Source organism: Sorex fumeus, unplaced genomic scaffold (genome assembly GCF_029834395.1).
Source record: "Sorex fumeus unplaced genomic scaffold, SorFum_2.1 ptg000006l, whole genome shotgun sequence".
In the NCBI taxonomy this organism is placed as follows: Eukaryota; Metazoa; Chordata; class Mammalia; order Eulipotyphla; family Soricidae; genus Sorex; species Sorex fumeus.
In genome coordinates, this window is record NW_026606063.1 from 8,478,238 (window position 1) to 8,489,247 (window position 11,010).

General features: G+C 49.0%; 1 protein-coding gene across 1 annotated transcript in view; it reads right to left on the reverse strand.

The window, feature by feature from the left end:
- TOGARAM2 (TOG array regulator of axonemal microtubules 2) overlaps positions 1-8,875 on the reverse strand; it is a 59,684-nt gene extending 50,809 nt beyond the window's left edge. Inside the window, exon 1 of the mRNA XM_056129854.1 lies at positions 8,820-8,875. The gene's annotated coding sequence lies outside the window, so the exon portion shown is untranslated. The remainder of the gene's footprint in view (positions 1-8,819) is intronic.
- Between the last annotated feature and the right edge of the window lie 2,135 nt (positions 8,876-11,010).

Here is an 11,010-nt window from a genome sequence, read left to right on the forward strand (position 1 = left end):
GGACATCTGTGTTCACCTACACAGAGACAGATGGACATACCCTCATGGGAAAATGCAGTTACACACGGACACATCCACCAACACCTAGGGCCTCATGCATGCACACACACACACACATGCACACACATGACACGTAAGCACCTACATGCACAGGCTCACATCCCAGCTATTCACAGGCTAGTATTCAAGCACAGCACTAGGATAAGAGTTGTGGACTCCCAGCCCCCGGTTCTTCCACGTGCCCACAGCAGACCTCCTCCGGAAATAGGAAGATGCTGAGGAAGAGGAGGACCCCCTGGAGGAGGTGTCTCAGCCCAGGTTCAAGTTCAGACTCACTAGACTATGCTCCCAGGAACTGCCCGGAGTAAGGAGAGCAGCTAGGCACATCCTTCCCCAGCGTCCTCTGCGACAGCCCCTGCCCATCGGGCCCCAGAGCTGCCCATGTGCGGTACCTTGTCAGGACGGCCCCAGGAGCATGTCCAGGGGACACTGACGGCTCCTGCCTGGGAACAGCTGAGTGGGATGAGGATATCCCTGGTCACTCATCTTCTTTGCCTCTACTGCCCATCGGGAGCTGAGATGCTTGGGTTTGGCCCCTGATGTTGGAGGCGGGGCGGAAAATGGATCCTATTTCTCCAACTATCTCCGCAGTCACACTGGGCTGGGTGGACCCTGCCCCTGAAGGGTCTTTGCCTGAGGTCGTGTCTCCTGGCTAAGACCTCAGGAAGGTCTTAGATCTAATCCCACCGAGCTAGGGATGAAGCTAACCACGGTGGCCCTGCCGTCCTCTACACATGCCTCCATCACCCCTTCTTTGCATCACACCAACTCTCCGTGGTCTTGTTTGTCCCCAAGTTCATGTCCCACCATCTGGAAGTCCTCTGAAGACAAAGCCCAGGACAGAGACAGGCACAGGCCACCCCAGAGCACTGAAGAAATGAGGGGATTTGGTGCTAGTCTCTTTGGAGTGCGCAGAATAACGGGTCACGTGCAGGACTCTGGGAAAGAGACTAAGTCCACTGCTTGCCCAGCACCTGGGACAGCCACAGAGAAGTGCTTGGGGGAGGGGGAGGATGCAGCCACCCCCACCCCCCGCTCTAACTCACCGCTGCACTTGGTCAGTGGGAGACGATTACATTTGACCCTATTTGCTGAATTTAAATGTCACCGTGAGTCCTCGTGGCCTTGCTGATTTGTGTAATGAATTAAACTGCTCCTATTTCCGGAAACATCCAGGCCAAACTCTCCTAAGGACAAATCCAATGTAAAATGCCTGGATGTTCTGGTGAAGGCAGAGGCTTCAGGCGGGAACACCCAGAAGGGCGTGGCAGCCCAGGCTTCCCCACTCCTGGTTCTGGGCAAAGGGCTCCCTCCATGTGCACCCTCGTCCCCTCAGTCTCCCCACCACTGTCCCCTCACCTCCGCCGTTTCCTGCACTCAGCACCTTAGTGCAACTTAGTCCCTCACACATGCACCAGGCTCAGGTCTCAGGATGCCTCGGACTAGACTTCTATTCTGCTCAGGAGTGGACAGTATTCGTGGTGGCCGTGAGGGACAAAGCCTGGCCACAGGAAGGGACAGAGGTGGTTAAGTGACATTCTCATTCCCCACCATCTCATCTGCTTTTCCCAGCAGCAGGCCTGACCCCCAGGATGGCACGAAGCAGAGCTCGGGGCAGTTCTCACCCCTGCCAGGAGTGCCCTAGCCATGGCCAGAGGTTAAGTGATAGGAAGGTCTCTGGGTGGGGGCAGATGCTCAGGCTGGGCCTCCCCTGATCTCTGCCTCAGTCTCCCCCTCTCTGGATAGAGTCTTGACTAGCGACATGACCCAGACAAAGAGACAAGAATGTGGGTTCCAGTCCCAAACCTTGCTGTAGGTCTTCCTACCAGCCCTGTCTTCCCTGGGCTTCCCAACTGTCATCTCTAGGGCAAGGGCAATAAGTACGAGGTGACCGCGAGGTCCCTTTGTTCTCTGGCGCTGTCTGTTCCGGCTCCTACTCCAGGCTGAGGAGGACTGGAAGTTTCCCTGCCCTCCACACACCCAACACGCTCCCACACCGAGAAATGAAACTGAGGGGGCAAGCCAGCGCCCATTCTAGACTGGCACCAGGGCTGACTCACCCTCCACAAATAAGACACTCATGTCTCCTGTCCCCTCAGAGCCTGGCCGGTGAGAGCCGGGGAGGTGCAGGCTGGGGGCAGGGGGGAGTGTTCAGACACTGAGAAGTTACCAGAAAGCCCCAATTATGTTTCCTCTGGGACTTCTCCCAAGAGAAGCCAAATCCTTACCCTGAATGTCCCTATTCCTTCCCCACGCAAAGGTTGTGTCAGAGAAAGGAACAGATTAATGCTCACAGGCACAGAAAAGGAGCGAAAAAATGCCTATTCCTTCAATATGGATGGAAGGGTGGGTGGGTTGATGGACAAATTAATGGGTGAATGGATGGATGGATGGATGGATGGATGGATGGATGGATGGATGGAGAGAAGGGGGATGGAGGGAGGGACAGAAAGAGGGAATGAGGGAGGAAGGGAGGGATGGAAGGAGGAAGGAAGGAAGGAATGGATGGAGAATGGGTGGATGGATGGATGAAATGAGGGAGTAAAGTCAGGTGAATAAATAAATTGATGGAATTTAAAAGAAATGTAACGAAAGATGGAAGGTAAAGTGAGGGAAAGAATTAAAAATAATGAATAATTCTGAACACCTGAAGAACCTGCCGTCAGTACTCATCAATACACTGGCTCGGCTCTTCACTCGCTACCTATCTGAATGCAAGTTTCCGTCCCAATGGAAAACCAGCAGGACTGTACTACTGTACAAGAAGGGAGACATCCATGACATTGGCAACTATCGCCCGATCTGCCTATTGTCTGTCATCTACAAGTTGTTCACTCGAGTCATCCTAAATAGGATTGTCAGAACACTAGATGAAGGACAACCATGCGAGCAAGCTGGGTTCCGCAAAGGATTCAGCACCATCAACCATATCCACACGATAACCAAGCTCATTGAGGTTTCTCGGGAGTTCAAGATGCCGCTCTGTTTAACTTTCATTGATTTAAAGAAGGCCTTTGATTCTGTTGAGACGGAAGCGGTCATTGAAGCCCTAGCCAATCAGGGCATTCAAGCCCAATACATCAGGATCCTCTGTGAGCTGTATTGCGGATTCACTACCAGGATCTCACCATTCTACAAAGAAGTGATCGTTGATGTCAAGAGAGGGGTGCGGCAGGGTGATACCATTTCACCGAAACTCTTCAGTGCCACCTTCGAGAACATCATGCGAGGACTGGAATGGGAAGGAATGGGAGTGAAGATAGATGGTCGGCAACTACACCACCTCCGCTTTGCTGATGACATTGTTTTAATAACACCAAACATCAGCCAAGCGGCACAAATGCTGGCCGACTTTGACCGTGAGTGTGGAAAGGTAGGATTACAGCTGAATCTTACGAAGACAATGTTTATGAGAAACGGCCTCGTTCCTGACGCCCCATTCACTCTCAACGGAACGACCATCTCCGAATGCAACAGCTATGTGTACCTAGGTCGAGAAGTCAACATGACAAATTACCTGGCACCCGAGCTGCGCAGGAGGAAGAGAGCAGCTTGGAACGCCTTCAAGAACGTCGAAGAAATAGCTAAGAGGATGAAGAACCTCCGGCTCTGGGCACATCTCTTTGATTCCACTGTTTTTCCTGCATTAACATATGCCTCAGAGACCTGGGCCCTACGCAAACAAGATGAGAACGCTATTCAGGTCTCCCAAAGAAGAATAGAAAGAGCTATGCTTGGAATATCACGTTTCACTCAAATGAGAGAAAGAATCCAGAGTTCCAACATCCGTCGACGATCAAGAATCAGGGACGCTGTCTCATTTGCCAAGGTGTCAAAAATCAGATGGGCTGGTCACGTAATGAGATTTAAAGACGACCGCTGGACTAGAGCTGTTACCGACTGGATTCCACGGGATGTCAAAAGACCGCATGGCCGCCCACCTTCCAGATGGTCAGACTTCTTCGTCAAGATCAGGAATGATCGGTTTGAGGCTCTTCATGTTCCCGGAGTGAACAGATGCCATTGGACTACACTAGCACGCGACAGGGACAAATGGATATGTTACTGGCGCCCGCTCGAGCAAATCGACAACTAACGGGAAGTTAAGTGATTTTTAAGTGAATAATTCTGGGAATGAATAGAGGGGAAAAAATGACATTTTCACAAAAATCACATACCAAAGAAACAAGAAAATATATGTTGCCACATGTCCAGTTTGTGAAAGCCTATCAAACCAGTGATGAACACGTAGTTAAGGTACATGCACATTTCTGTCTTTACGTGGTTGTCTCTTGTTTTAAAGGCCCCACCCAGCAATATCCAGTGGGCAGTGAGACTTCAGCTATCGAACTTCAGCTATGAGGTCAAGCAGAGCAGCCGGGGCTGGTCAGCTTCTGCTGGAAGGTGGAGCCCTGTGTAACAATCATCTCCCCTGGGATTAGTGACACCTGAACAGTCACTTCTTGTGAAAAAGACTAAATAGGATCTAGAGTCTTGCAATAATCCCCAGATATCCAGGAGTGAAAGATCTCTTACTACCAGAAGGAGCATCTCAAGTTAAATGAAAAATGATCATATGATGCAACGCTGGGTGCCACAAACATTGGAATTGCCGAATGGGGATTTTTAAATATCCACAATAAAATGCCTCAATAGGCCACTTGTGAACATGCTTGAAAAAGGAATAACAAACTGCCATCACCACCCCCAAAAAGAAGAAACATAAAGAAAAACAGCTGGAAATTTTAGAACTGAAAACTGAAAAACACAAGTAAATCACTTGATCACTTGATCACTTGACTTCCTGTTAATCATCAATTTGCTCGAGCGGACGCCAGTAACGTCTCCATTTGTCCCTGTCGCGTGCTAGTGTAGCTCAATGGCGTCTGTTCGTTCTAGGAACACAAATAATGAATAAAGTAAATCATTCAGTGCAAATATGAATGTGGCAGAGGAAAGAATCCACAGTCTTGAAGACAGAGCCATAGAAATTACCCAGTGTAAAAACCAAAGATAATATGCACTAAAAATAATAAACAAAGCCTCGAAGACATGTACGACTACAACAAAAAATTTAGTATCTACAAATGGAGCAGAAAGGACTAAAAATAAATATTCAAAGAAATAACGGCTGAAAACTCCATGAATTTAATATAAGATATTAAATATAAATCCAAAGGAATCCACATCAAGGCATATCATAATTAAAGTTTAGAAAAATAAAAATGTAAAAAAAAAAATCTTGGGAGGAAAGGCTGTCCTCAGCAAATACTTTCTTCAAAATTTAAGAGAAAGGCAAGACATCTTTAGATTAAGTAATTCAAGAGAAAGTGTCACCATCAGACCTGTCCTAAAATAATGACCAAGGGACAGCCATCACTAAGAAAGGAAGCCACAAAAGAAAACATGAAGCATCAGGAAGAAGGAAGAAGGAACTAGAAGCAAGATGGATGAATATAATAGGCTATTGTCCTTAACTGGGCCCACATCTACAATTGAACAAACCTTCAGTGTCTTGAAAGTTCCAGGCTTGAAAGTTCCAGGGACATTTTACACAATCAGACACCACCAAAAAACAAGTTTGAGGTATTTTGAATCCCTGGGTTAATTAACTCTCGAACCCTATTGCTGAAAGCCAACTCTTGTCCTTCCCCAAATCCTTTATAATTTAAGATATTTTGAAAGGGGGTGTCTTTTACTTTAAATTGACAGCTTCCTAAACTACAAGGCAACCGGGACACGGAGACTTTTTATCCCATCAAAGACCCTTGTGCTGAGAATAACAAAAACAAAAATCGTCCCTGAGTCTTCCCCGCTAAGCCGATATCTTTTTTTATTTGTTTTTATTTATTGAATCACTGTGGGAAAGGTTACAAAGCTTTCAGGTTTAAGTCTCGGTCATACAGTGATCAAACACCTCTCCCTTCACCAGAACTCATTTTTCACCACCAAGAACCCCAATAAACTCCCCCTCCCAACCCTCCCAATGCCTGTGAGGCAGATGAATTCTAGTTAACACTCTACCTACTTTGATTAGATTCATTGTTTTGACAAAAGATGCACCATTATTATTTAGAGTTTACACCCCCAAATCAGACCTGCTGAAAAGGCATTGTGAAATAATTTGTTTTCTACAGCTGGTTACAAGAACCAAATGATGTTGCACGGCCACGATTTTGGATTTCTGCTATTTTACTTAATAAGCCTGGAAGTATTTCTTCCGAGAGTCAGATAATTATGAGATTGGTTTCTGTGGCTCTGGAGCCATGGCCGTGCTGGAGAGCCGCTCGTGGAGGGCAACTCCTGACCTCGGCAGGGTGTGAAGGACGAGCCGGGAACGCCCCCCTTCCCATGAGGTTTCAGTCGCCCTGTCACGCCTGTAAGCCAATATCCAATCGATCCATTCGAACACAAATCATAAGCTCGGTGTGGGCTGGCGTGTCACAGACAGGCTAATCAGACTCTTTGTCTAACACGAGTTGCCACCTTGAGGAGAGAGAGCAGGTGAGGGCAGCCCCGACCTCTCTGGAGCAGAGGTAGGAATCAGGCTCTGGTCCTAGAGGAAAACGTTCCATCTGTTCAGTTCTTCTCACCATACTATGACAAGGTTGTTGAGACCACCCAGAGAAAGGAGAACATGAAGGCTATAGACCGGGTACCCTAAGCAGGAACAAAGACACCAGGAAAGAGGCTCGGAGGGAGAATCAGAACTCCTTCAGGCCACAAGGGAATAACAAGCCCCCATGGGTCCAGCAGACAGGAGGACGAATCTCCTAGCAGTCTCGCACACGCCCCAGGAGGCGGCATGCACCCCCGTCCTGGGGGACACATGCGTAGCCACACAGAAACAGTTCAGGATTCATAATGGGGCCCCAGCTGCCCCCCATTCCCCTCCAGTCTCCCATTCCCAGGCTCTCTTAGTCATAGGTAGCTGTCAGAAGGGGTGACATAAGCCCTGCCTCCGCTTCATCCCAGCATTCTGGAACCACACAATTGGCCAAACCTTCCTCAGGGCCGGTGGGAATCTCTGGTCCACACATTGCCCCAGCCATGGCTCATGGAACAAATGTGAACGTGAAAAAAAACACATGAAAATCGGAGGCTGGAACGATAGCACAGCAGGTAGGGTGTTTGCCTTGCACGCAGCCGACCTGGGTTCGATTCCCAGCATCCCATATGGTCCCCTGAGCACCGCCAGGAGTGATTCCTGAGTGCAGAGCCAGGAGTAACCCCTGTGCATCGCCGGTGTGATCCAAAAATTAAAAAAAAAAAAGAAAGACGTCATAATCTATGAAAAGCATGTGCTTAAAAATTGCTGAACTCGTTTCTGAACTGGACCAGCCCTCGGGGGTCTTTCATATGTTCTGTGTAAGGCCATTGGGAGAACTCAAGAGGTTGGAACATGCTTCACAACACAAGAGGCCTGAGTTGACTCCCCAGCACTGCATGACCCCTGACCCCTGACCCCTGACCCCTGAGCCCTAAGCCAGGAGAGGTCTATGGGTCCCCCCTGGTGTGGCCCCTTCCCCCCAGTACATACACACATATATCTATATCTCTATATGTTCTGTGCATTGTAATGGTCCTGTGGGGTAGACTAGAGAGAAATTTGCAAATCATTATGACTATAGACCCTTTCAATCATTCATCATTTCTCAGGACCAGAGTTTTAGGGAGCATGGCCTGCAAAATAATATTTGAACCTGTCTCAAAGCTTCCAAGACATCAAATTCACAAGCAATTCAAAGGCAAGTGATGCAGATAAATGGTAGAGTTCATGATTTACATGCATGAGGTCCTCTGACCACTGGTACACCACTCCTCCCAGCCTCCGTCACACACACACACACACACACACACACACACACACACACACACACAAGCAAACGCATATACACATGGTCCAAACTACTTCAGAAACACAAAGTATCATATTATTTTATTAAATATATATATATATATATATATATATATATATATATAGCACAGCGGGTAGGGCGTTTGCCTTGCATGCAGCCAACATGGCCAACCTGAGTTTGATTCCTCCGCCCCTCTTGGAGAGCCCGGCAAGCTACCGAGAGTATCTCGCCTGCACGGCAGAGCCTGGCAAGCTACCCGTGACGTATCAATATGCCAAACACAGTAACAACAAATCTCATGATGGAGACGTTACTGGGCCCGCTCAAGCAAAATCGATAAACAACGGGAGGACCATGATGATGATGATGAAATATATATATATATATATACATATATATATATGGCTTTTGGGGTGACACCCAGCAATGCTCAGGGCTCTGCACTCAAGAGTTACTCCTGGCAGTGCTCAGGGACTAAACCCAAGTTGCCCGCATGTAAGGCCAACGGCCTACCCGCTGTACTATCACCCTGCCCCCTATTCAAATTATATTTTTCTTCTTAGGAAGATGGAGAAAACCCGACCTCCATGTGCCCCAAGAGTCAGGTTGTATATCTGTCTCTCCAGATGGTCTGTGGAGACCAACACTCATCACTGTCTCTCTTCTAGAAGTCATCAGAAGCAAGAGCAGAAGAAAAGCTTTCCAAGAGATTGGGGGGGAATTCAAAAATATATATAAAAGTAGGCTTGCGGGCCGGGGATCGAGAGCATCTCTCCCACATCAGAAAGTTGCTGGGTCTCCCCTCCCCGGCCCCCGTCCAAACCTTTGCAGATGAGAGCCCTCCAGAACCATCTCAAACCCCCCTAGGAGACGAGAGACAAACACTCCCCCACACGCTACCTGGGGAGCCGGCTCCGGGGGCATGAAAGGGGGCGCGGAGTCTCCGTCTGGCCTCCAGGCCACCCGAGCAGCCAGCCAGGCCTGCCCAGGAGGGAGCGGAACGGGTACATACGTCCCCTCTGAAGGGACCGTCCCGGCCTGGCAGCAGGGAGAAACAGGCCGAGGGGCTCGGGCTCTGTCTGCTGTCATTGGGAAGAAAAGGCTCTTGTTTCTCGGCGTTCCCCTGGGTGACAGTTGCCATGGATATAAATCAGTTTTGGGTGCCTGTCAGTCGCCAGTTGAATAGAAAGAGGCTCTCCCTGAACTCCAGCCGTGCGGAGACAGACTGACAGCAAGCTCAGGCTGATGGGCAGACACAGGGGGCACTGGGTTCCTGGGGCGCCCCCTGGGCACACGCTTGAGCACTTGCCCACACGGCACAGGCCCCCAGGAGCGATCTGATGACTTTTCTAGAAGGGAGGAATGCCGTGACCTCCTTTATTCCCTCTTGAGGCAGAAACGTCGTTTCTTTCCTGCAGGGCCCAGAGGAAAGAACCAATACCAGTCCGGAGCCTGGGCCTCCAGGAGGCTCCTTTTAAGTTGATGTCACAGTCTGATGAGGCCAGGGGCTGCACAACCCACGTGGAGGGAGCCCCTGTCCCCATTTGCAGATGAGGGAACTGAGCCCTGGGAGAGCACTTGCAGGCAGTCGTCGGGCTAAGGTTGAAAGCTGGGTTTAGATGACCCAGGCCCAATGCAGTCCTGCATACTTTGGGGACTTCAGGGATGAGGTTCAGTTCCGTCTCTGGAACCTCATGCCAATCATTCAATATCTCTGTGTCCCTTTATGTAAACTCTAAAATTGGAACATTATTTTTTTCCCCTTCTTTAAATCAATGAACATTAGAGACCTGGGCCCTACGCAAACAGGAGGAGAATGCTATTCGGATCTCCCAAAAAGGAATTGAAAGAGCTATGCTTGGAATATCACGTTTCACTCAAATAAGAGAAAGAATCCGGAGTTCTGACCTCCGTCGACGATCAAGAATCAGGGACGCTGTCTCGTTTGCCAAGGTGTCAAAAATCAGATGGGCTGGTCACGTAATGAGATTTAGAGACGAACACTGGACTAGAGTCGTTACCGACTGGATTCCACAGGATGTCAAAAGACCGCGTGGCCGCCCACCTACCAGATGGTCAGACTTCTTCATCAAGATCATGAACGATTGGTTTGAGGCTCTTGGTGTTCCTAGAACGAACAGACGCCATTGGGCTACACTAGCACATGACAGGGACAGATGGAGATGTTACTGGTGCCCGCTCGAGCAAATCGACAATTAACGGGGAGTCATGTGATCAAGTGATTTTTTTTCCCTTGGAAATGATCAAGAAAGAACTGTGGAAAGAACTGAGTGCTGAAAGATGAAAGGAGGTAAAGTGATCAATGTAAGCTTTCAGTACCTGTATTGGGAAGCATAATTACTAGAAGGAGAGAGAGAGGGAGGGGAAGAAAAAGAGAGAGAAAGAGAGAGGGGGAGAGACGGAGAGAGAGAAAGAGAGAGAGAGGGAGAGACGGAGAGAGAAAGAGAAGTGTCTCCTTTAGAGGCAGTGTAGGGAAGAGGGCAGGAGGGAAGCTGGGGACATTGGGAGTGGAAACTGTGCACTGGTGAAGGGATGAGTATGGGAACATTGTATGACTGAAACCCAATCATGAACAACTTTGTAATTGTGTGTCTCATGGTACTTTAGTAAAACAAGGAAGAGATAACACAAGGTTTAAAGCATTTGCCTTGGTAGGGTTGACCCAGGCCCTGCCCCCAGCTCCACAATTGGTCTGTTAAGCCCTGCCAGAAGTGATCCCTGAGCACAGAGCCAGGAGTAGGCTTTCAACACTCCAGGGTGTGGCCCCTCAAACAAGCCCCCTAAATTTGCCGTTGATCAGGTATCTGTGGGAGCAGCCCTCAGAGGGAGACCCTAACTCTAATTTCCCCCCATTTATTGTTCTCGAACTGTTGCCAAGAATCATGTCCAAGGAAACCCAGATGTATTAAAGGGAAGAGAAAAAATAAAAGAAATTAGGGGGCCCCGATGGCTCTGAGATAGAGAACTGACTTCAGGTGCACAAGGCCTGGAGCTCTACCCCTGCACTGCCCCACGCGCTAAGTGGGACGGAGGTGGCCCTGCTGTCTGTGATCCGGATGCCACGCCAAGT